Source organism: Bufo bufo, chromosome 3 (assembly GCF_905171765.1).
Source record: "Bufo bufo chromosome 3, aBufBuf1.1, whole genome shotgun sequence".
Classification (NCBI taxonomy): domain Eukaryota; kingdom Metazoa; phylum Chordata; class Amphibia; order Anura; family Bufonidae; genus Bufo; species Bufo bufo.
Genome location: NC_053391.1, coordinates 696,196,790 through 696,223,479, shown reverse-complemented (window position 1 = coordinate 696,223,479; position 26,690 = coordinate 696,196,790). Strand labels below are relative to the sequence as shown.

General features: G+C 48.4%; 2 protein-coding genes across 2 annotated transcripts in view; one reads left to right on the top strand and one right to left on the bottom strand.

Annotated features, from left to right (window-relative positions):
* Positions 1 to 26,690, top strand: part of LOC120996578 — a 625,207-nt gene that overhangs the window by 83,127 nt on the left and 515,390 nt on the right. The gene's annotated exons all lie outside the window — the stretch shown is intronic.
* The window catches only part of LOC120996580 (zinc finger protein interacting with ribonucleoprotein K-like), a 655,167-nt gene that overhangs the window by 232,590 nt on the left and 395,887 nt on the right, over positions 1 to 26,690 (bottom strand). The gene's annotated exons all lie outside the window — the stretch shown is intronic.

Genomic DNA, 26,690 nt, shown 5'->3' with positions numbered 1-26,690 from the left:
CCATATAGTAATTTTTTTATCTCAACTTCCTTATCAATGTAATCAAATTAAGCTGAATATAATCCTCAATCCTAGGCGATCTCATCACACCAAGATATTCAACAGAATCAACAACCTTTAACATTGTCAAAAAACCCTCACTCAAATACTCAAAATTATCCACTAACATAAGGGTAGTTTTGACCAATTAACATCTAGACCAGAGACTTCCCCAAAGGAATTTACTATGCGAGTAACAATTAGGAGATTTATGTTAGTATAATTTATATAAAATAATACATTATCCGCATATAAAGAAATCTGATCGTCTGGACCCAATACTCCAAAACCCTCAATAATTGTATCTTGCCTAGTACTAAGTGCTAGAGGCTCAATATAGATGTCAAACAGTAATGGCGAGAGTGGACAACCCTGACGGGTACCTCTGGTCAACATAAAACTGGGGGTCAGACTACCATTAAGATTCAGTCTCGCACTAGGGGAATTATACAAAAGCCTAACCATACTTATAAATCTCGGTCCAAATCCCATCCTTTCCAACACCTTCCAAAGGAATTTCCACTCCACCCTATCGAACGCTATAGAGTCGTCCAAAGACAGGATGGAGCGGGAATCCCCCCAGGAGATTGTATGTTTCATGTTTTTAAATAGCATACAACACGTATTGACACAAAAATACTGCACCCATGAAGAGTGGTTGGAATAGGATGTGAATGTAATGATTATGTATGTAAGTGGTAACAATACTAAAACGAAAGGAGATGTTTATCGGGGAAAATTATACAATTGAAAGGAGGCTCTAGGATCCTGCTGTGCCACCTCTAGCCTGGACACAAGATGAGATACGGCCTCTAGCCTGGACACAAGATGAGATACGGCCTCTAGCCTGGACACAAGATGAGTTACGGCCTCTAGCCTGGATACAAGATGAGATACGGCCTCTAGCCTGGATACAAGATGAGATACGGCCTCTAGCCTGGATACAAGATGAGATACAGCCTCTAGCCTGGACACAAGATGAGTTACGGCCTCTAGCCTGGACACAAGATGAGTTACGGCCTCTAGCCTGGATACAAGATGAGATACGGCCTCTAGCCTGGATACAAGATGAGATACAGCCTCTAGCCTGGACACAAGATGAGATACGGCCTCTAGCCTGGACACAGTATGAGATACAGCCTCTAGCCTGGACACAAGATGAGATACAGCCTCAAGCCTGATTACAAGATAACATACGGCTTCGAGCCTGGACACAAGATGAGATACGGCCTCTAGCCTGGACACAAGATGAGATACGGCCTCTAGCCTGGGCACAAGATGAGATACGGCCTCTAGCCTGGACACAAGATGAGATACAGCCTCAAGCCTGATTACAAGATAACATACGGCTTCCAGCCTGGACACAAGATGAGATACGGCCTCTAGCCTGGATACAAGATGATACCGCCTCTAGCCTGCAATTTAACATTACAATTCATTATATGTAGAATACAGCCCCTAGCTGTTTTAGCATGGCTGATGACTCTCCTTGCAGAGCTGATCTGGGTCTGCTAAGACTCAGCAGCTCATACAGATACAAAGCCCTTAGTGTACACTTCCTGATCTTTATGTATAGCACTCACTAAACGCTGTGTATACAGCGATGGAACAAATAGTAAAAAATCATCCCTGCCTTCTCTATGGGAAGCCTGGCTGCCAGTGATCTTCCTGCTCATGCACGATTAGAGTGCTGCCGCTAACTCTGTAGGGATGCTCAGGAAGGTCTTTGCAGTGATATATGCTGACAACCTAGATGTTTAAAGTCTATGGGCATTCATCAAGAGGTTAAGAAAAATGTATGTGCAGCAGTGGAGAGACCTGAATGCTTCTTATCCTAAAGAAACCTGGCAAAAAGCAGCTTACTACATGTATAAATCCCATCAAAATTGTAGGAAAGATTCAAAAATTGTGGCACTATATACCCGCAAAAGCATCTGCATCTTGCAAGAACGATCCTAAAACCTTCTAGAGGGGCAAGTCACATGAAGACTAGTGTTGAGCGAACCCAAACTGTAAAGTTCAGGTCCGTACCGAACTTTGCGAGTTTGGGTAGCCGGACCCGAACTTTGCCGGAAAAGTTCGAGTTTGAGTTCGGGAATTTAATAAAGCTTTGGAAAGGCTGCAGGGCAGCCAATCAAGAAGCTTTAAAGCTGTGGGCACTTAGAAGCCATCACAGCCATGCCTAGTAATGGCGTGGCTGTGATTGGCCGGTGCATCTTGTGACCAAGCCTCTATACAAGCTGGATCACGTGTAGCACCGCCCATCAGCTGTGAGTAGTTCAGGGACAGGAAACAGGCAGCTGAAGTGAGGGAGAGGGTTAGGAATCTGGCTATTTGTTTTGTGGGTGACCTATAATGATTTTTTGTGGGTGCAATACACCAGCTTTGCACCCCTGACACAAAAATCTAATAATAAATCTTGCTGTTAATTCTGTGGGAGACCTATAGAGATTTTTTTTGTGGGTGCAATGCACAAAAATATAATACCCCTGTTAGTTCGCTGGGTGACATATACCCATTTTTGGTGTGAGGTACACCTGCACTGCATACCTGACAGGGAAATTTATATATTTAATCTGTCTGTTCGGTGGGTGACCTCAAAGAATGAGGAGAGCATCAAATAAGGGACGTGGCCCCGGTCGTGGTGCTGCTGGTGGAGCTCCTGTTGCAGGGAGAGAACGTGGTCGATCTGTGCCAGCTACACGCCCAAATAAAAAACACCTTTCTCAGGTGCACGTAGGCGACAGGATGTTCAGCGTCATTTTTTAGGCCCAAATACCGGTGTATGAATGGTGAGGCCAGAACAAGTAGAGGCGGTAGTAGATTGGATGGCTGACAGTGGATCCAGTTCCTTCACATTGTTTACCACCCAGTCCCCTGCTGGAAGCACAGAGTTGGCACCTGTCTTTCACCTCACCCCCTTGCAAATAAGCCAAGCAGTCTGAGCCCTAAGTCATGCAGCAGTCTCTTATGCTTTTTGATGACTCTGCTGGTGGGGTTTCCATGGGCCATTCACATAGCCCTGCCCCAGAAGTACTGATGCCCAACCACTTATGTTATAGGATGTGGACATGGGAGGACCACCGCAGCATGTCTCTGATGATGATGATGACGAAACACAGGTGCCGACTGCCAGACCGGCAAGGAGGGCAGGGGTGAAGAGTGGGTGGAAGATGATGTGGAGAATGATGAGGTCCTAGACCCCACATGGAATCGAGGTCATGCGAGTGACGTGTGCAGTTTGAAGGAAGAGGTGGTGGTCACGCCGCACAGCAAAAGAGGGAGCAGGGTGCAAAAGCAGAGTGGCCGTCCTCTAGCCAGTATGCCTGCTACTGCCCACCACACCCAAGGACTGAGCACACCAAAGCCAGCTTCAAGGAGTTCCCTGGCGTGGCAGTTCTTCAGACAATGTGCTGACGATAAGACGCGAGTGGTTTGCACGCTGTGCAATCGGAGCGTGAAGTGAGGCATAAATGTTCTAAACCTGAGCACAACCTGCATGACCAGGCATCTAAATGCAAAGCACAAGCTGCAGTGGAGTAAACACCTCAAAAACCACAAAAGATCTCTGGCTCCTCCTGTTTCCTCTTCTTCTGCGGTCTTGGCCTCTTCCTCCCCCTCTGGAGTGACAGTGGCACCTGCCACCCCGCAATAGGAGGATGTGGCAGCAACACCATCACCGTCACCCAGCATGTCCACACTGTCCCATGGAAGCGTTCAGCTGTCCATCCTCCAAACACTGGAGAGAAAGATAAAGTACCTCTCTACCCTCCAGCGATCCCTAGCCCTGAATGCCAGCATTTCAAAAATCCTGGCCTTTGAAATGCTGTCATTCTGTTTGGTGGAGACATGGAACAACAGACCGATCAGTGGTTGGTGCCGCTGAGCCTCAAGCCCGGCCTGGTGGTGTGCGATAACGGGCGAAATCTCGTAGCAGCTCTGGGACTAGCCGGTTTGACGCACATCCCTTGCCTGGCGTATGTGCTGAATTTGGTGGTGCAGAAGTTCCTGAAAAATTATCCTGATATGTCAGAGCTGCTGCAGAAAGTGCGGGCTGCCTGTCTGCGCTGCAGCGTAACTTCGACCTTCCCGCTCACCGTCATGTGACGTACCCACAAGGTGGAACGCACGGGTGAGTCGCTCTGCGGAGCAGCACCACTTCACCACCGACTGGGCCTCCATGCGGGACGTGTGTGACGTGTTGCGCTGTTTCAAGTACTCCACCAACATGGCCAGTGCCGATGACTCAGTCCTCAGCGTTGCTATCCAAATTCTACGTCTCCTTGAAAAAAGACTTCGGGCGATGATGGAAGAAGATGTGGCACAGGAGGAAGAGGAGGAGGAAGAGGGATAATTTCCACAATTATCAGGCCAGTCATTCACAAGTGGCTCGGAGGGTGGGTTCCTGCACCAACAGAGGCAAGGTACACAACTGTCCAGCCAGGGCACAGTTCTGCAGGATGAGGATGGCACCCAAAGCAGCTCATGGGTATCACTGGAACGTGGCTGGGGGGATACAGAGAACACAGATGATACACCTCCCACCGAGGACAGCTTGCTCGTTGCCTCTGGGCAGCCTGGCACACATGAATGACTACATGCTGCAGTGGGTGTGCAACGACTGCCGAGTTGCCCACATTCTAACCAGTGCTGATTACTGGGTGGCCACGCTGCTGGATCCCGCTACAAGGACAGTGTGCTCTCTTTTAATTCCATCACTGGAGCGTGATCGGAAGATGTGCAAGTACAATCGCGCGCTGGTAGACGCGCTGCACACCACAACAACCAGCACCACCAGCTGATATGGAACGTCTTAGCAGGAGGCAGCATTTCACCAACATGGTGGAGCAGTATGTGTCCACACGCCTACACGTACTGACTGATGGGTCTGCCCCATTTAACTTCTGGGTCTCCAGATTGGGCACATGGCCTGAGCTTGCCCTTTACGCCTTGGAGGTGCTGGCCTGCCCTGCAGACAGTGCATTGTCTGAACGTGTATTCAGCACGGCAGGGGGCGTTATCACAGACAAGCGCAGCCACCTGTCCACAGCCAATGTGGACAAGCTCACGTTCATTAAAATGAACCAGGCCTGGATCCCTCAGGACTTGTCCGTACCTTGTGCTGAGTAGACAAGTATACCGGCACTAAGCAGCCATTGTTATACTCCAGCGCACTTTCTCTTTGCATTCTCTTTTGTATTTCCTAATGTTTTGCGGTCTTCCCAAATTTTTAAAATAAATAAATAAAGGAAAAAAAAAAAAAGAGTGTTGGCTACCTCCTCCACCGCCACTTCCACCTACACGTCACGTCCACCGCCTCCTCAACCTCTTACTCCACTTTGACCTCCGTCTCTAGTTCAAGATTATAATTTTTTTCTATTCTATGTTATTTTAAGTCATTTCCCTATCCACATTTGTTTGCAGGGCAAGTGTCCAGCTCTTACCCCCATTTTGCAGCCCTCTAATCCTTACTAGGATTATTTGACAGCCATTTTAGTGCACCAAAGTTCAGGTCCCCATTCACTTTAATAGGGTTTGGGTTCAAGTTTGGGTCTCGAACCCGAACTTTGACCCAAAGTTCGTCCAAACCCGAACATCCACGGGTCCGCTCATCCCTAATGAAGACATATTACTACACATGTGGTGGGAATGTGATTGAGAGGAACCTTTGGAAGAAGGATGTTCCTGGCAGTCTGTAGGGCAGCTCCGAATCCCGTATCACCACAAACAGAACTATCATTATTACTCACAGGATTTGTCAGATTGCCCACACAAAACAAATAATAGATAAATTTTGTCTGAGACACGTGTTTTGATTGCAAGCAGTTGGAAAAGGTGGAAAAAATATCACTACAGAGGTTGGAGATATGAATGGCAACCCTCAATCTGCATATAGGAACCAACTGGCCACAAATTGGGCATGCAGGACACATGATTCTGTGGCATAGGGATCGCCATAGCAGCCATAGCAATGGCTATGGGGCCCTACGCCACTGGGGGCCCGGGCTTCCGGCTTAGGCTTTAAAAAAATAATAATTCAAGTAGCGAGTGGCTAAGGGCGGTGTGATAGGGCCCCCCCTCCTTCATTGGTGGCAGCAGCAGTTCCAATCTGAGTCCCAGCAGTGTAATGCTGGGGCTCCAATCGGTTACCATGGCAGCCAGGATGCTACTGAAGTCCTATCTGCCATGGCCAGTTACTCTGCAGTATACTTACATGCACTGTGGCCGCCGGGCGCTCCTCCTTCTTGTAACTCGTCACAGGTCTGTGCGGCGCATTGCTATAAGCATAAAAGCATAAGCAATGCGCCGCACAGACCTGTGAGTTACAAGAAGAACAACCGCCAGGCGGCCACAGCGCATGTAAGTATGCTGCAGAGTAACTGGCCATTGCAGACAGGACTTCAGTAGCGTCCTGGCTGCCATGGTAACCGATCGGAGCCCCAGCATTACACTGCTGGAACTCCGATCGGAACTGCCGCTGCCACCAATGATGGGGGGGCGCACTGCCCACCAATGATTTTAATACAGGGGAGGGGGGGTGCACTGCCCACCAATGATTTTAATACCGAGAGGGGGGTGCACTGCCCACCAATGATATTAATACCGGGGAGGGCGCACTGGGGGCTGATGGAGAGGGTACTGGGGGCTGGTAAGAGGCACTGGGGGCTGATGGAGAGGGTACTGGGGGCTGGTAAGAGACACTGGGGGCGGATGGAGAGGGCACTGGGGGCTGGTGAGAGGCACTGGGGGCTGATGGATGGAGAGGGTACTGAGGGCTGGTGAGAGGCACTGGGAGCTGATGGAGAGGCACTGGGGGCTGCTATAAGGCTACTGGGGGCTGCTATAAGGCTACTGGGGGCTTCTATAATGCTAATGGAGGCTGCTATGAGGCTACTGGGGGCTGCTATGAGGCATGGGGCTCTTATCTGAGGTCTGATTGGGGGTCATTCATATTGGGGTCTGAGCTGAGGACTTGGAGACCGGCAGGAGGACACAGAGTAAGCGCTGAGACCTGGAGAGCACAAGAAGACAGGGCTGGACATGTGTCCGTCAGTGATGAGCGGCAGAGCCAATATTCAAATTTGCGATATCTGAGGTCTTATTGGGGTCTTATTAACATTGGGGATCTTATTAGGGCTGTTAGCTGAGGTCTGATTAACATTGGGGGTCTGATTGGTGGTCTGACCTGAGGTGTAATGAAAAATATTTTGTTTTAGCTGTGTTTAGCTGCTAGTACTTCCGTCACCTCCTCCACAGGGCAGTGTTTAGCTGCTTGTACTGCCGTCACCTCCTCTAGAGGGCAGTGTTTAGCTGCTTGTACTTCCGTCACCTCCTCCTCAGGGCAGTGTTTAGCTGCTTGTACTGCCGTCACCTCCTCTAGAGGGCAGTGTTTAGCTGCTTGTACTGCCGTCACCTCCTCCTCAGGGCAGTGTTTAGCTGCTTGTACTGCCGTCACCTCCTCCTCAGGGCAGTGTTTAGCTGCTTGTACTGCCGTCACCTCCTCCTCAGGGCAGTGTTTAGCTGCTTGTACTGCCGTCACCTCCTCCACAGGGCAGAGTTTACCTGCTTGTACTGCCGTCACCTCCTCCACAGGGCAGTGTTTAGCTGCTTGTACTTCCGTCACCTCCTCCTCAGGGCAGTGTTTAGCTGCTTGTACTGCCGTCACCTCCTCTAGAGGGCAGTGTTTAGCTGCTTGTACTGCCGTCACCTCCTCCTCAGGGCAGTGTTTAGCTGCTTGTACTGCCGTCACCTCCTCCTCAGGGCAGTGTTTAGCTGCTTGTACTGCCGTCACCTCCTCCTCAGGGCAGTGTTTAGCTGCTTGTACTGCCGTCACCTCCTCCACAGGGCAGTGTTTAGCTGCTTGTGCTGCCGTCACCTCCTCCTCAGGGCAGTGTTTAGCTGCTTGTACTTCCGTCACCTCATCCTCAGGGCAGTGTTTAGCTGCTTGTACTGCCGTCACCTCCTCTAGAGGGCAGTGTTTAGCTGCTTGTACTGCCGTCACCTCCTCCTCAGGGCAGTGTTTAGCTGCTTGTACTTCCGTCACCTCCTCCTCAGGGCAGTGTTTAGCTGCTTGTACTGCCGTCACCTCCTCTAGAGGGCAGTGTTTAGCTGCTTGTACTGCCGTCACCTCCTCCTCAGGGCAGTGTTTAGCTGCTTGTACTGCCGTCACCTCCTCCTCAGGGCAGTGTTTAGCTGCTTGTACTTCCGTCACCTCCTCCAGAGGGCAGTGTTTAGCTGCTTGTACTTCCGTCACCTCCTCCAGAGGACAGTGTTTAGCTGCTTGTACTTCCGTCACCTCCTCCTCAGGGCAGTGTTTAGCTGCTTGTACTGCCGTCACCTCCTCCAGAGGGCAGTGTTTAGCTGCTTGTACTTCCGTCACCTCCTCCAGAGGGCAGTGTTTAGCTGCTTGTACTTCCGTCACCTCCTCCAGAGGGCAGTGTTTAGCTGCTTGTACTGCCGTCACCTCCTCCTCAGGGCAGTGTTTAGCTGCTTGTACTTCCGTCACCTCCTCCAGAGGGCAGTGTTTAGCTGCTTGTGCTGCCGTCACCTCCTCCAGAGGACAGTGTTTAGCTGCTTGTACTTCCGTCACCTCCTCCAGAGGACAGTGTTTAGCTGCTTGTACTTCCGTCACCTCCTCCAGAGGGCAGTGTTTAGCTGCTTGTACTGTCGTCACCTCCTCCAGAGGGCAGTGTTTAGCTGCTTGTACTGCCGTCACCTCCTCCTCAGGGCAGTGTTTACCGACTTGTACTTCCGTCACCTCCTCCTCAGGGCAGTGTTTAGCTGCTTGTACTGCCATCACCTCCTCCAGAGGGCAGTGTTTAGCTGCTTGTACTTCCATCACCTCCTCCAGAGGGCAGTGTTTAGCTGCTTGTACTTCCGTCACCTCCTCCACAGGGCAGTGTTTAGCTGCTTGTACTGCCGTCACCTCCTCCAGAGGGCAGTGTTTAGCTGCTTGTGCTGTCGTCACCTCGTCCTCAGGGCAGTGTTTAGCTGCTTGTACTTCCATCACCTCATCCTCAGGGCAGTGTTTAGCTGCTTGTACTTCCGTCACCTCCTCCTCAGGGCAGTGTTTAGCTGCTTGTACTGCCGTCACCTCCTCCACAGGGCAGTGTTTAGCTGCTTGTACTGTCGTCACCTCGTCCTCAGGGCAGTGTTTAGCTGCTTGTACTGCCATCACCTCCTCCAGAGGGCAGTGTTTAGCTGCTTGTACTTCCATCACCTTCTCCTCAGGGCAGTGTTTAGCTGCTTGTACTGCCGTCACCTCCTCCTCAGGGCAGTGTTTAGCTGCTTGTACTGCCGTCACCTCCTCCTCAGGGCAGTGTTTAGCTGCTTGTACTTCCGTCACCTCCTCCTCAGGGCAGTGTTTAGCTGCTTCTGCTGCCGTCACCTCCTCCTCAGGGCAGTGTTTAGCTGCTTGTACTGCTGTCACCTCCTCCTCAGGGCAGTGTTTAGCTGCTTGTACTGCCGTCACCTCCTCCTCAGGGCAGTGTTTAGCTGCTTGTACTTCCGTCACCTCCTCCACAGGGCAGTGTTTAGCTGCTTGTACTTCCGTCACCTCCTCCAGAGGGCAGTGTTTAGCTGCTTGTACTGCCGTCACCTCCTCCTCAGGGCAGTGTTTAGCTGCTTGTGCTGCCGTCACCTCCTCCTCAGGGCAGTGTTTACCGGCTTGTACTTCTGTCACCTCCTCCTCAGGGCAGTGTTTAGCTGCTTGTACTGCCGTCACCTCCTCCAGAGGGCAGTGTTTAGCTGCTTGTACTGCCGTCACCTCCTCCTCAGGGCAGTGTTTAGCTGCTTGTACTGCCATCACCTCCTCCAGAGGGCAGTGTTTAGCTGCTTGTACTTCCGTCACCTCCTCCAGAGGGCAGTGTTTAGCTGCTTGTACTTCCGTCACCTCCTCCAGAGGGCAGTGTTTAGCTGCTTGTACTGCCGTCACCTCCTCCAGAGGGCAGTGTTTAGCTGCTTGTACTGCCGTCACCTCCTCCAGAGGGCAGTGTTTAGCTGCTTGTACTGCCGTCACCTCCTCCTCAGGGCAGTGTTTAGCTGCTTGTACTTCCGTCACCTCCTCCAGAGGGCAGTGTTTAGCTGCTTGTACTGCCGTCACCTCCTCCTCAGGGCAGTGTTTAGCTGCTTGTACTTCCGTCACCTCCTCCAGAGGGCAGTGTTTAGCTGCTTGTACTGCCGTCACCTCCTCCAGAGGGCAGTGTTTAGCTGCTTGTACTGCCGTCACCTCCTCCTCAGGGCAGTGTTTAGCTGCTTGTACTTCCGTCACCTCCTCCAGAGGGCAGTGTTTAGCTGCTTGTACTTCCGTCACCTCCTCCAGAGGACAGTGTTTAGCTGCTTGTACTGCCGTCACCTCCTCCTCAGGGCAGTGTTTAGCTGCTTGTACTGCCGTCACCTCCTCCTCAGGGCAGTGTTTAGCTGCTTGTACTGCCGTCACCTCCTCCTCAGGGCAGTGTTTAGCTGCTTGTACTGCCGTCACCTCCTCCAGAGGGCAGTGTTTAGCTGCTTGTACTTCTGTCACCTCCTCCTCAGGGCAGTGTTTAGCTGCTTGTACTGCCGTCACCTCCTCCTCAGGGCAGTGTTTAGCTGCTTGTACTGCCATCACCTCCTCCAGAGGGCAGTGTTTAGCTGCTTGTACTGCCGTCACCTCCTCCAGAGGGCAGTGTTTAGCTGCTTGTACTGCCGTCACCTCCTCCTCAGGGCAGTGTTTAGCTGCTTGTACTTCCGTCACCTCCTCCAGAGGGCAGTGTTTAGCTGCTTGTACTGCCGTCACCCTCCTCCTCAGGGCAGTGTTTAGCTGCTTGTACTTCCGTCACCTCCTCAGGGCAGTGTTTACCGACTTGTACTTCCGTCACCTCCTCCTCAGGGCAGTGTTTAGCTGCTTGTACTGCCATCACCTCCTCCAGAGGGCAGTGTTTAGCTGCTTGTACTTCCATCACCTCCTCTAGAGGGCAGTGTTTACCGACTTGTACTTCCGTCACCTCCTCCAGAGGGCAGTGTTTAGCTGCTTGTACTGCCGTCACCTCCTCCTCAGGGCAGTGTTTAGCTGCTTGTACTTCCGTCACCTCCTCCTCAGTGCAGTGTTTAGCTGCTTGTACTGCCATCACCTCCTCCAGAGGGCAGTGTTTAGCTGCTTGTACTGCCGTCACCTCCTCCACAGGGCAGTGTTTAGCTGCTTGTACTGCCGTCACCTCCTCTTCAGGGCAGAGTTTAGCTGCTTGTACTGCCGTCACCTCCTCCACAGGGCAGTGTTTAGCTGCTTGTACTTCCGTCACCTCCTCCAGAGGGCAGTGTTTAGCTGCTTGTACTTCCGTCACCTCCTCTTCAGGGCAGTGTTTAGCTGCTTGTACTGCCATCACCTCCTCCAGAGGGCAGTGTTTAGCTGCTTGTACTTCCGTCACCTCCTCCTCAGGGCAGTGTTTAGCTGCTTCTGCTGCCGTCACCTCCTCCTCAGGGCAGTGTTTAGCTGCTTGTACTGCCGTCACCTCCTCCTCAGGGCAGTGTTTAGCTGCTTGTACTGCCGTCACCTCCTCCTCAGGGCAGTGTTTAGCTGCTTGTACTTCCGTCACCTCCTCCACAGGGCAGTGTTTAGCTGCTTGTACTTCCGTCACCTCCTCCAGAGGGCAGTGTTTAGCTGCTTGTACTGCCGTCACCTCCTCCTCAGGGCAGTGTTTAGCTGCTTGTGCTGCCGTCACCTCCTCCTCAGGGCAGTGTTTACCGGCTTGTACTTCTGTCACCTCCTCCTCAGGGCAGTGTTTAGCTGCTTGTACTGCCGTCACCTCCTCCTCAGGGCAGTGTTTAGCTGCTTGTACTGCCATCACCTCCTCCAGAGGGCAGTGTTTAGCTGCTTGTACTTCCGTCACCTCCTCCAGAGGGCAGGGTTTAGCTGCTTGTACTTCCGTCACCTCCTCCAGAGGGCAGTGTTTAGCTGCTTGTACTGCCGTCACCTCCTCCAGAGGGCAGTGTTTAGCTGCTTGTACTGCCGTCACCTCCTCCAGAGGGCAGTGTTTAGCTGCTTGTACTGCCGTCACCTCCTCCTCAGGGCAGTGTTTAGCTGCTTGTACTTCCGTCACCTCCTCCAGAGGGCAGTGTTTAGCTGCTTGTACTGCCGTCACCTCCTCCTCAGGGCAGTGTTTAGCTGCTTGTACTTCCGTCACCTCCTCCAGAGGGCAGTGTTTAGCTGCTTGTACTGCCGTCACCTCCTCCAGAGGGCAGTGTTTAGCTGCTTGTACTGCCGTCACCTCCTCCTCAGGGCAGTGTTTAGCTGCTTGTACTTCCGTCACCTCCTCCAGAGGGCAGTGTTTAGCTGCTTGTACTTCCGTCACCTCCTCCAGAGGACAGTGTTTAGCTGCTTGTACTGCCGTCACCTCCTCCTCAGGGCAGTGTTTAGCTGCTTGTACTGCCGTCACCTCCTCCTCAGGGCAGTGTTTAGCTGCTTGTGCTGCCGTCACCTCCTCCTCAGGGCAGTGTTTACCGGCTTGTACTTCTGTCACCTCCTCCTCAGGGCAGTGTTTAGCTGCTTGTACTGCCGTCACCTCCTCCTCAGGGCAGTGTTTAGCTGCTTGTACTGCCATCACCTCCTCCAGAGGGCAGTGTTTAGCTGCTTGTACTGCCGTCACCTCCTCCAGAGGGCAGTGTTAAGCTGCTTGTACTGCCGTCACCTCCTCCTCAGGGCAGTGTTTAGCTGCTTGTACTTCCGTCACCTCCTCCAGAGGGCAGTGTTTAGCTGCTTGTACTGCCGTCACCTCCTCCTCAGGGCAGTGTTTAGCTGCTTGTACTTCCGTCACCTCCTCAGGGCAGTGTTTACCGACTTGTACTTCCGTCACCTCCTCCTCAGGGCAGTGTTTAGCTGATTGTACTGCCATCACCTCCTCCAGAGGGCAGTGTTTAGCTGCTTGTACTTCCATCACTTCCTCTAGAGGGCAGTGTTTACCGACTTGTACTTCCGTCACCTCCTCCAGAGGGCAGTGTTTAGCTGCTTGTACTGCCGTCACCTCCTCCTCAGGGCAGTGTTTAGCTGCTTGTACTGCCGTCACCTCCTCAGGGCAGTGTTTAGCTGCTTGTACTGCCATCACCTCCTCCAGAGGGCAGTGTTTAGCTGCTTGTACTGCCATCACCTCCTCCAGAGGGCAGTGTTTAGCTGCTTGTACTGCCATCACCTCCTCCTCAGGGCAGTGTTTAGCTGCTTGTACTGCCGTCACCTCCTCTTCAGGGCAGAGTTTAGCTGCTTGTACTGCCGTCACCTCCTCCACAGGGCAGTGTTTAGCTGCTTGTACTTCCGTCACCTCCTCCAGAGGTCAGTGTTTAGCTGCTTGTACTTCCGTCACCTCCTCCTCAGGGCAGTGTTTAGCTGCTTGTACTTCCGTCACCTCCTCCTCAGGGCAGTGTTTAGCTGCTTGTACTGCCATCACCTCCTCCAGAGGGCAGTGTTTAGCTGCTTGTACTGCCGTCACCTCCTCCTCAGGGCAGTGTTTAGCTGCTTGTACTGCCGTCACCTCCTCTTCAGGGCAGAGTTTAGCTGCTTGTACTGCCGTCACCTCCTCTTCAGGGCAGTGTTTAGCTGCTTGTACTACCGTCACCTCCTCCTCAGGGCAGTGTTTAGCTGCTTGTACTGCCGTCACCTCCTCCTCAGGGCAGTGTTTAGCTGCTTGTACTTCCGTCACCTCCTCCAGAGGGCAGTGTTTAGCTGCTTGTACTGCCGTCACCTCCTCCTCAGGGCAGTGTTTACCGGCTTGTACTTCCGTCACCTCCTCTAGAGGGCAGTGTTTAGCTGCTTGTACTTCCGTCACCTCCTCCAGAGGGCAGTGTTTAGCTGCTTGTACTGCCGTCACCTCCTCCAGAGGGCAGTGTTTAGCTGCTTGTACTGCCGTCACCTCCTCCTCAGGGCAGTGTTTAGCTGCTTGTGCTGCCGTCACCTCGTCCTCAGGGCAGTGTTTACCGGCTTGTACTTCCGTCACCTCCTCTAGAGGGCAGTGTTTAGCTGCTTGTACTGCCATCACCTCCTCCAGAGGGCAGTGTTTAGCTGCTTGTACTTCCGTCACCTCCTCCTCAGGGCAGTGTTTAGCTGCTTGTACTGCCGTCACCTCCTCCTCAGGGCAGTGTTTAGCTGCTTGTACTGTCGTCACCTCGTCCTCAGGGCAGTGTTTAGCTGCTTGTACTTCCGTCACCTCCTCCAGAGGGCAGTGTTTAGCTGCTTGTACTTCCGTCTCCTCCTCCAGAGGGCAGTGTTTAGCTGCTTGTACTTCCGTCACCTCCTCCAGAGGGCAGTGTTTAGCTGCTTGTACTGTCGTCACCTCGTCCTCAGGGCAGTGTTTAGCTGCTTGTACTTCCGTCACCTCCTCTAGAGGGCAGTGTTTAGCTGCTTGTACTGCCGTCACCTCCTCCAGAGGGCAGTGTTTAGCTGCTTGTACTGCCGTCACCTCCTCCTCAGGGCAGTGTTTAGCTGCTTGTACTGCCGTCACCTCCTCCTCAGGGCAGTGTTTAGCTGCTTGTACTTCCGTCACCTCCTCCAGAGGGCAGTGTTTAGCTGCTTGTGCTGCCGTCACCTTCTCCTCAGGGCAGTGTTTAGCTGCTTGTACTGCCGTCACCTCCTCCTCAGGGCAGTGTTTAGCTGCTTGTACTGCCGTCACCTCCTCCAGAGGGCAGTGTTTAGCTGCTTGTACTGCCGTCACCTCCTCCTCAGGGCAGTGTTTAGCTGCTTGTGCTGCCGTCACCTCCTCCAGAGGGCAGTGTTTAGCTGCTTGTACTGCCGTCACCTCCTCCTCAGGGCAGTGTTTAGCTGCTTGTACTTCCGTCACCTCCTCCTCAGGGCAGTGTTTAGCTGCTTGTACTGCCGTCACCTCCTCCTCAGGGCAGTGTTTAGCTGCTTGTACTGTCGTCACCTCGTCCTCAGGGCAGTGTTTAGCTGCTTGTACTTCCGTCACCTCCTCCAGAGGGCAGTGTTTAGCTGCTTGTACTTCCGTCTCCTCCTCCAGAGGGCAGTGTTTAGCTGCTTGTACTTCCGTCACCTCCTCCAGAGGGCAGTGTTTAGCTGCTTGTACTGTCGTCACCTCGTCCTCAGAGCAGTGTTTAGCTGCTTGTACTTCCGTCACCTCCTCTAGAGGGCAGTGTTTAGCTGCTTGTACTGCCGTCACCTCCTCCAGAGGGCAGTGTTTAGCTGCTTGTACTGCCGTCACCTCCTCCTCAGGGCAGTGTTTAGCTGCTTGTACTGCCGTCACCTCCTCCTCAGGGCAGTGTTTAGCTGCTTGTACTTCCGTCACCTCCTCCTCAGGGCAGTGTTTAGCTGCTTGTACTGCCATCACCTCCTCCAGAGGGCAGTGTTTAGCTGCTTGTACTTCCGTCACCTCCTCCTCAGGGCAGTGTTTAGCTGCTTGTACTGCCATCACCTCCTCCTCAGGGCAGTGTTTAGCTGCTTGTACTGCCGTCACCTCCTCCAGAGGGCAGTGTTTAGCTGCTTGTACTGCCGTCACCTCCTCCTCAGGGCAGTGTTTAGCTGCTTGTACTGCCGTCACCTCCTCCTCAGGGCAGTGTTTAGCTGCTTGTACTGCCGTCACCTCCTCCTCAGGGCAGTGTTTAGCTGCTTGTACTTCCGTCACCTCCGGCAGTTAGTTCCTGATAGGCTCCACACACCTTCTAAGCAGGAGCCGTAGCAAGAAGAAGCAGAAGATGGCTGCCGGGCTGTCGCTGGATCGGTAGTAGACTCAAAGTCCAGGCAGAGAGACAGTGATTCAAAAGCGACCCTGACAGAGGGAGTGACAGTCAGTGTCACTGTCCCAGAGTCCCAGTCCCACCCGGAGTGTGTAATTAGGTCAGTAGTTTACTGTGTTGGCATGGGCTGAGGGCAGGCAGGCGTTAGGGGTAATATATGATAATATGAGTGAAGTGCCACTGTGCCAGTCAGTGCTATGAGAGCCAGGCCAAGGCTGCCAAGCAGATGGCACCATGGCACTGCAGTCAGGGTGCTGGTGAAGGATGACCAGGGACAGTGAGACAGTACTGCCTTTCTGGGATGCCATCTGCCCATCTCTGCTGTCCATATACCAGGCCTACCCTGGTATATGGAAAGCAGAGATGGGCAGGTGGCATCCTCTGGGCAGTACTGTCTCTCTGGTCATCCATCACCAGCACCCTGACTGCCACCAGCTTGGCCCGGCTCTCATGGCACTTCACTGCCTGGTGCTCGGCTATCAGCGCTGAGTGACTCAGTCACACTGCGACACTGACTGCCACTCAGCGCTGATAGCCAAGCATCAGGCAGTGAAGTGCCATGAGAGCCGGGCCAAGCAGGACCAGAGAGACAGTACTGCCCAGAGGATGCCATCTGCCCATCTCTGCTGTCCATATACCAGGTCTACCAGCATTACCCCTTGATATATACCATCTGCCCGCCTGGTCACCCCACCTAACACTCAGGGAGAGGGTGACCAGGCGGTATATGAAGGGGTAATACTGGTAGGCCTGGTATATGGACAGCAGAGATGGGCAGATGGCATCCTCTGGGCATTGTGTCTTACATGGGACTATATGCTGGAGGAGCTGAAGGGAGAGTGATGTATTTTACATGGGACTGTATGCTGGAGGGGCTGAAAGCAGGGCAGTGATGTATCTTACATGGGACTGTATGCTGGAAGAGCGGAAGGCAGGGAGAGTGATATATTTTACTTGGGACTGTTTGCAAGGACTGAAGGCAGGGGGAGTGATGTACAGTGGAGGAAATAATTATTTGACCCCTCACTGATTTTGTAAGTTTGTCCAATGACAAAGAAATGAAAAGTCTCAGAACAGTATCATTTCAATGGTAGGTTTATTGTAACAGTGGCAGATAGCACATCAAAAGGAAAATCGAAAAAATAACTTTAAATAAAAGATAGCAACTGATTTGCATTTCATTGAGTGAAATAAGTATTTGAACCCCTACCAACCATTAAGAGTTCTGGCTCCCACAGAGTGGTTAGACACTTCTACTCAATTAGTCACCCTCATTAAGGACACCTGTCTTAACTAGTCACCTGTATAAAAGACACCTGTCCACAGAATCAATCAATCAAGCAGACTCCAAACTCTCCAACATGGGAAAGACCAAAGAGCTGTCCAAGGATGTCAGAGACAAAATTGTAGACCTGCACAAGGCTGGAATGGGCTACAAAACCATTAGCAAGAAGCTGGGAGAGAAGGTGACAACTGTTGGTGCGATTGTTCGAAAATGGAAGGAGCACAAAATGACCATCAATCGACCTCGCTCTGGGGCTCCACGCAAGATCTCACCTCGTGGGGTGTCAATGGTTCTGAGAAAGGTGAAAAAGCATCCTAGAACTACACCGGAGGAGTTAGTTAATGACCTCAAATTAGCAGGGACCACAGTCACCAAGAAAACCATTGGAAACACATTACACCGCAATGGATTAAAATCCTGCAGGGCTCGCAAGGTCCCCCTGCTCAGGAAGGCACATGTGCAGGCCCGTCTGAAGTTTGCCAATGAACACCTGAATGATTCAGAGAGTGACTGGGAGAAGGTGCTGTGGTCTGATGAGACCAAAATAGAGCTCTTTGGCATTAACTCAACTCGCTGTGTTTGGAGGAAGAAAAATGCTGCCTATGACCCCCAAAACACCGTCCCCACCGTCAAGCATGGGGGTGGAAACATTTTGCTTTGGGGGTGTTTTTCTGCTAAGGGCACAGGACAACTTATTCGCATAAACGGGAAAATGGACGGAGCCATGTATCGTGAAATCCTGAGCGACAACCTCCTTCCCTCTGCCAGGAAACTGAAAATGGGTCGTGGATGGGTGTTCCAGCACGACAATGACCCAAAACATACAGCAAAGGCAACAAAGGAGTGGCTCAAGAAGAAGCACATTAAGGTCATGGAGTGGCCTAGTCAGTCTCCGGACCTTAATCCAATCGAAAACCTATGGAGGGAGCTCAAGCTCAGAGTTGCACAGAGACAGCCTCGAAACCTTAGGGATTTAGAGATGATCTGCAAAGAGGAGTGGACCAACATTCCTCCTAAAATGTGCGCAAACTTGGTCATCAATTACAAGAAACGTTTGACCTCTGTGCTTGCAAACAAGGGTTTTTCCACCAAGTATTAAGTCTTTTTTTGTTAGAGGGTTCAAATACTTATTTCACTCAATGAAATGCAAATCAGTTGCTATCTTTTATTTAAAGTTATTTTTTCGATTTTCCTTTTGATGTGCTATCTGCCACTGTTACAATAAACCTACCATTGAAATGATACTGTTCTGAGACTTTTCATTTCTTTGTCATTGGACAAACTTACAAAATCAGTGAGGGGTCAAATAATTATTTCCTCCACTGTATCTTACACAGGACTGTATGCTGGAGGAGCTGAAGGGGGCCATAATTATTACTATAATACTACAGAGGTGGTCATTATAATAATAATAATAATAACAACAATAATAATACAGAGGTGGTCATTATATATTATAATTATACAGAGAGCATTATACTTATGGGCACTACGGGGGAAGGGGACGTCTGTTATCTGAGGATGATGGTAAAGTGAGGAATCTAAAAAAAAATCTGCGAAACTTTGCAGAGACGAGACGCGGCTGAATGAAGGTGTCATGGCGGTCCTATCTCCGAATGAAGACGTTGAGGAAAGTCTACATCACAGGAGACGTCACTGGATGGAACAGGTATGGTGCGGTATTCTCCTGTATATTTCATAGCAATGTATGTTATGTCCATCCAAATATCTGTCTCACGGTAGGGTAGGGGGGAGGGGGTATATAGAATATGGCCGACCCTGCCTCAGCCTGGCCCCAGACTTCAGGTCACACTGTGCGTGTTCTGAATTCTGGGACCTCACACCAATCTACTACATTATCTGTACTCAGAGAGTTATCACTGTGTTATCTGTGGTGTTACATAGGACTGCAGGTGACATCTACTACATTATCTGTACTCAGAGAGTTATCAATGTGTTATCTGTGGTGTTACATAGGACTGCAGGTGACATCTACTACATTATCTGTACTCAGAGAGTTATCACTGTGTTATCTGTGGTGTTACATAGGACTGCAGGTGACATCTACTACATTATCTGTACTCAGAGAGTTATCACTGTGTTATCTGTGGTGTTACATAGGACTGCAGGTGACATCTACTACATTATCTGTACTCAGACAGTTATCCCTGTGTTATCTGTGGTGTTACATAGGACTGCAGGTGACATCTATTGCATTATCTGTACTCGGAGAGTTATCACTGTGTTATCTGTGGTGTTACATAGGACTGCTGGTGACATCTACTACATTATCTGTACTCAGAGAGTTATCACTGTGTTATCTGTGGTGTTACATAGGACTGCAGGTGACATCTACTACATTATCTGTACTCAGAGAGTTATCACTGTGTTATCTGTGGTGTTACATAGGACTGCAGGTGACATCTACTACATTATCTGTACTCAGAGAGTTATCACTGTGTTATCTGTGGTGTTACATAGGACTGCAGGTGACATCTACTACATTATCTGTACTCAGAGAGTTATCACTGTGTTATCTGTGGTGTTACATAGGACTGCAGGTGACATCTACTACATTATCTGTACTCAGACAGTTATCCCTGTGTTATCTGTTGTGTTACATAGGACTGCAGGTGACATCTATTGCATTATCTGTACTCGGAGAGTTATCACTGTGTTATCTGTGGTGTTACATAGGACTGCTGGTGACATCTACTACATTATCTGTACTCAGAGAGTTATCACTGTGTTATCTGTGGTGTTACATAGGACTGCAGGTGACATCTACTACATTATCTGTACTCAGAGAGTTATCACTGTGTTATCTGTGGTGTTACATAGGACTGCAGGTGACATCTACTACATTATCTGTACTCAGAGAGTTATCACTGTGTTATCTGTGGTGTTACATAGGACTGCAGGTGACATCTACTACATTATCTGTACTCAGAGAGTTATCACTGTGTTATCTGTGGTGTTACATAGGACTGCAGGTGACATCTACTACATTATCTGTACTCAGAGAGTTATCACTGTGTTATCTGTGGTGTTACATAGGACTGCAGGTGACATCTACTACATTATCTGTACTCAGAGAGTTATCACTGTGTTATCTGTGGTGTTACATAGGACTGCAGGTGACATCTACTACATTATCTGTACTCAGACAGTTATCCCTGTGTTATCTGTGGTGTTACATAGGACTGCAGGTGACATCTATTGCATTATCTGTACTCGGAGAGTTATCACTGTGTTATCTGTGGTGTTACATAGGACTGCTGGTGACATCTACTACATTATCTGTACTCAGAGAGTTATCACTGTGTTATCTGTGGTGTTACATAGGACTGCAGGTGACATCTACTACATTATCTGTACTCAGAGAGTTATCACTGTGTTATCTGTGGTGTTACATAGGACTGCAGGTGACATCTACTACATTATCTGTACTCAGAGAGTTATCACTGTGTTATCTGTGGTGTTACATAGGACTGCAGGTGACATCTACTACATTATCTGTACTCAGAGAGTTATCACTGTGTTATCTGTGGTGTTACATAGGACTGCAGGTGACATCTACTACATTATCTGTACTCAGACAGTTATCCCTGTGTTATCTGTGGTGTTACATAGGACTGCAGGTGACATCTATTGCATTATCTGTACTCGGAGAGTTATCACTGTGTTATCTGTGGTGTTACATAGGACTGCTGGTGACATCTACTACATTATCTGTACTCAGAGAGTTATCACTGTGTTATCTGTGGTGTTACATAGGACTGCAGGTGACATCTACTACATTATCTGTACTCAGAGAGTTATCACTGTGTTATCTGTGGTGTTACATAGGACTGCAGGTGACATCTACTACATTATCTGTACTCAGAGAGTTATCACTGTGTTATCTGTGGTGTTACATAGGACTGCAGGTGACATCTACTACATTATCTGTACTCAGAGAGTTATCACTGTGTTATCTGTGGTGTTACATAGGACTGCAGGTGACATCTACTACATTATCTGTACTCAGAGAGTTATCACTGTGTTATCTGTGGTGTTACATAGGACTGCAGGTGACATCTACTACATTATCTGTACTCAGAGAGTTATCACTGTGTTATCTGTGGTGTTACATAGGACTGCAGGTGACATCTACTACATTATCTGTACTCAGACAGTTATCCCTGTGTTATCTGTGGTGTTACATAGGACTGCAGGTGACATCTATTGCATTATCTGTACTCGGAGAGTTATCACTGTGTTATCTGTGGTGTTACATAGGACTGCTGGTGACATCTACTACATTATCTGTACTCAGAGAGTTATCACTGTGTTATCTGTGGTGTTACATAGGACTGCAGGTGACATCTACTACATTATCTGTACTCAGAGAGTTATCACTGTGTTATCTGTGGTGTTACATAGGACTGCAGGTGACATCTACTACATTATCTGTACTCAGAGAGTTATCACTGTGTTATCTGTGGTGTTACATAGGACTGCAGGATACATCTACTACATTATCTGTACTCAGAGAGTTATCACTGTGTTATCTGTGGTGTTACATAGGACTGCAGGTGACATCTACTACATTATCTGTACTCAGAGAGTTATCACTGTGTTATCTGTGGTGTTACATAGGACTGCAGGTGACATCTACTACATTATCTGTACTCAGAGAGTTATCACTGTGTTATCTGTGGTGTTACATAGGACTGCAGGTGACATCTACTACATTATCTGTACTCAGACAGTTATCCCTGTGTTATCTGTGGTGTTACATAGGACTGCAGGTGACATCTATTGCATTATCTGTACTCGGAGAGTTATCACTGTGTTATCTGTGGTGTTACATAGGACTGCTGGTGACATCTACTACATTATCTGTACTCAGAGAGTTATCACTGTGTTATCTGTGGTGTTACATAGGACTGCAGGTGACATCTACTACATTATCTGTACTCAGAGAGTTATCAATGTGTTATCTGTGGTGTTACATAGGACTGCAGGTGACATCTACTACATTATCTGTACTCAGAGAGTTATCACTGTGTTATCTGAGGTGTTACATAGGACTGCAGGTGACATCTACTACATTATCTGTACTCAGAGAGTTATCACTGTGTTATCTGTGGTGTTACATAGGACTGCAGGTGACATCTACTACATTATCTGTACTCAGAGAGTTATCACTGTGTTATCTGTGGTGTTACATAGGACTGCAGGTGACATCTACTACATTATCTGTACTCAGAGAGTTATCACTGTGTTATCTGTGGTGTTACATAGGACTGCAGGTGACATCTACTACATTATCTGTACTCAAAGAGTTATCACTGTTATCTGTGGTGTTACATAGGACTGCAGGTGACATCTACTGCATTATCTGTACTCAGAGAGTTATCACTGTGTTATCTGTGGTGTTACATAGGACTGCAGGTGACATCTACTACATTATCTGTACTCAGAGAGTTATCACTGTGTTATCTGTGGTGTTACATAGGACTGCAGGTGACATCTACTACATTATCTGTACTCAGAGAGTTATCACTGTGTTATCTGTGGTGTTACATAGGACTGCAGGTGACATCTACTACATTATCTGTACTCAGAGAGTTATCATTGTGTTATCTGTGGTGTTACATAGGACTGCAAGTGACATCTACTACATTATCAGTACTCTGAGGTATCACTGTGTTATCTGTGGTGTTACATAGGACTGCAAGTGACATCTACTACATTATCTGTACTCAGAGATATCACTGTGTTATCTGTGGTGTTACATAGGACTGCAGGTGACATCTACTACATTATCTGTACTCAGAGAGTTATCACTGTGTTATCTGTGGTGTTACATAGGACTGCAGGTGACATCTACTACATTATCTGTACTCAAAGAGTTATCACTGTTATCTGTGGTGTTACATAGGACTGCAGGTGACATCTATTGCATTATCTGTACTCGGAGAGTTATCACTGTGTTATCTGTGGTGTTACATAGGACTGCAGGTGACATCTACTACATTATCTGTACTCAAAGAGTTATCACTGTGTTATCTGAGGTGTTACATAGGACTGCAGGTGACATCTACTACATTATCTGTACTCAGAGAGTTATCACTGTGTTATCTGTGGTGTTACATAGGACTGCAGGTGACATCTACTACATTAGCTGTACTCAGAGAGTTATCACTGTGTTATCTGTGGTGTTACATAGGACTGCAGGTGACATCTACTACATTATCTGTACTCAGAGAGTTATCACTGTGTTATCTGTGGTGTTACATAGGACTGCAGGTGACATCTACTACATTATCTGTACTCAGAGAGTTATCACTGTGTTATCTGTGGTGTTACATAGGACTGCAGGTGACATCTACTACATTATCTGTACTCAGAGAGATATCCCTGTCTTATCTGTGGTGTTACATAGGACTGCAGGTGACATCTACTACATTATCTGTACTCACAGAGTTATCACTGTGTTATCTGTGGTGTTACATAGGACTGCAGGTGACATCTACTACATTATCTGTACTCAGAGAGTTATCACTGTGTTATCTGTGGTGTTACATAGGACTGCAGGTGACATCTACTGCATTATCTGTACTCAGAGAGTTATCACTGTGTCATCTGTGGTGTTACATAGGACTGCAGGTGACATCTACTACATTATCTGTACTCAGAGAGGTATCACTGTGTTATCTGTGGTGTTACATAGGACTGCAGGTGACATCTACTGCATTATCTGTACTCAGAGAGTTATCACTGTGTCATCTGTGGTGTTACATAGGACTGCAGGTGACATCTACTACATTATCTGTACTCAGAGAGGTATCACTGTGTTATCTGTGGTGTTACATAGGACTGCAGGTGACATCTACTACATTATCTGTACTCAGAGATATCACTGTGTTATCTGTGGTGTTACATAGGACTTCAGGTGACATCTACTACATTATCTGTACTCAAAGAGGTATCACTGTGTTATCTGTGGTGTTACATAGGACTGCAGGTGACATCTACTACATTATCTGTACTCAGAGAGTTATCACTGTGTTATCTGTGGTGTTACATAGGACTGCAGGTGACATCTACTACATTATCTGTACTCAGAGAGTTATCACTGTGTTATCTGAGGTGTTACATAGGACTGCAGGTGACATCTACTACATTATCTGTACTCAGAGAGTTATCACTGTGTTATCTGTGGTGTTACATAGGACTGCAGGTGACATCTACTACATTATCTGTACTCAGAGTGGTATCACTGTGTTATCTGTGGTGTTACATAGGACTGCAGGTGACATCTACTACATTATCTGTACTCAGAGAGTTATCACAGTGTTATCTGTAGTGTTACATAGGACTGCAGGTGACATCTACTACATTATCTGTACTAAGAGAGTTATCACTGTGTTATCTGTGGTGTTACATAGGACTGCAGGTGACATCTACTACATTATCTGTACTCAAAGAGGTATCACTGCATTATCTGTGGTGTTACATAGGACTGCAGGTGACATCTACTACATTATCTGTACTCAGAGAGTTATCACTGTGTTATCTGTGGTGTTACATAGGACTGCAGGTGACATCTACTACATTATCTGTACTCAGAGAGTTATCACTGTGTTATCTGAGGTGTTACATAGGACTGCAGGTGACATCTACTACATTATCTGTACTCAGAGAGTTATCACTGTGTTATCTGTGGTGTTACATAGGACTGCAGGTGACATCTACTACATTATCTGTACTCAGAGTGGTATCACTGTGTTATCTGTGGTGTTACATAGGACTGCAGGTGACATCTACTACATTATCTGTACTCAGAGAGTTATCACAGTGTTATCTGTAGTGTTACATAGGACTGCAGGTGACATCTACTACATTATCTGTACTCAGAGAGTTATCACTGTGTTATCTGTGGTGTTACATAGGACTGCAGGTGACATCTACTACATTATCTGTACTCAGAGTGGTATCACTGTGTTATCTGTGGTGTTACATAGGACTGCAGGTGACATCTACTACATTATCTGTACTCAGAGAGTTATCACTGTGTTACCTGTGGTGTTACATAGGACTGCAGGTGACATCTACTGCATTATCTGTACTCAGAGAGTTATCACTGTTATCTGTGGTGTTACATAGGACTGCAGGTGACATCTACTACATTATCAGTACTCTGAGGTATCACTGTGTTATCTGTGGTGTTACATAGGACTGCAGGTGACATCTACTACATTATCTGTACTCCGAGGTATCACTGTGTTATCTGTGGTGTTACATAGGACTGCAGGTGACATCTACTACATTATATGTACTCAGAGAGTTATCACTGTGTTATCTGCAGTGTTACATAGGACTGCAGGTGGCATCTACTACATTATCTGTACTCAGAGAGTTATCACTGTGTTATCTGTGGTGTTACATAGGACTGCAGGTGACATCTACTACATTATCTGTACTCAGAGAGTTATCACTGTGTTATCTGTGGTGTTACATAGGACTGCAGGTGACATCTACTACATTATCTGTACTCAGAGGTATCACTGTGTCATCTGAGGTGTTACATAGGACTGCAGGTGACATCTACTACATTATCTGTACTCAGAGAGTCATCACTGTGTTATCTGTGGTGTTACATAGGACTGCAGGTGACATCTACTACATTATATGTACTCAAAGAGTTATCACTGTGTTATCTGTGGTGTTACATAGGACTGCAGGTGACATCTACTACATTATCTGTACTCAAAGAGTTATCACTGTGTTATATGAGGTGTTACATAGGACTGAAGGTGACATCTACTACATTATCTGTACTCAAAGAGTTATCACTGTGTTATCTGAGGTGTTACATAGGACTGCAGGTGACATCTACTACATTATCTGCAATCAGAGAGCTATCACTGTGTTATCTGTGGTGTTACATAGGACTGCAGGTGACATCTACTACATTATCTGTACTCAGAGAGTTATCACTGTGTTATCTGTGGTGTTACATAGGACTGAAGGTGACATCTACTACATTATCTGTACTCAGAGTTATCACTGTGTTATCTGTGGTGTTACATAGGACTGCAGGTGACATCTACTACATTATCTGCAATCAGAGAGCTATCACTGTGTTATCTGAGTTGTTACATAGGACTTCAGGTGACATCTACTACATTATCTGTACTCAGAGAGTTATCACTGTGTTATCTGTGGTGTTACATAGGACTGCAGGTGACATCTACTACATTATCTGCAATCAGAGAGCTATCACTGTGTTATCTGTGGTGTTACATAGGACTGCAGGTGACATCTACTACATTATCTGTACTCAGAGAGTTATCACTGTTATCTGTGGTGTTACATAGGACTGCAGGTGACATCTACTACATTATCTGTACTCAGAGAGTTATCACTGTGTTATCTGAGGTGTTACATAGGACTGCAGGTGACATCTACTACATTATCTGCAATCAGAGAGCTATCACTGTGTTATCTGTGGTGTTACATAGGACTGCAGGTGACATCTACTGCATTATCTGTACTCAGAGAGTTATCACTGTGTTATCTGTGGTGTTACATAGGACTGCAGGTGACATCTACTACATTATCTGTACTCACAGAGTTATCACTGTGTTATCTGAGGTGTTACATA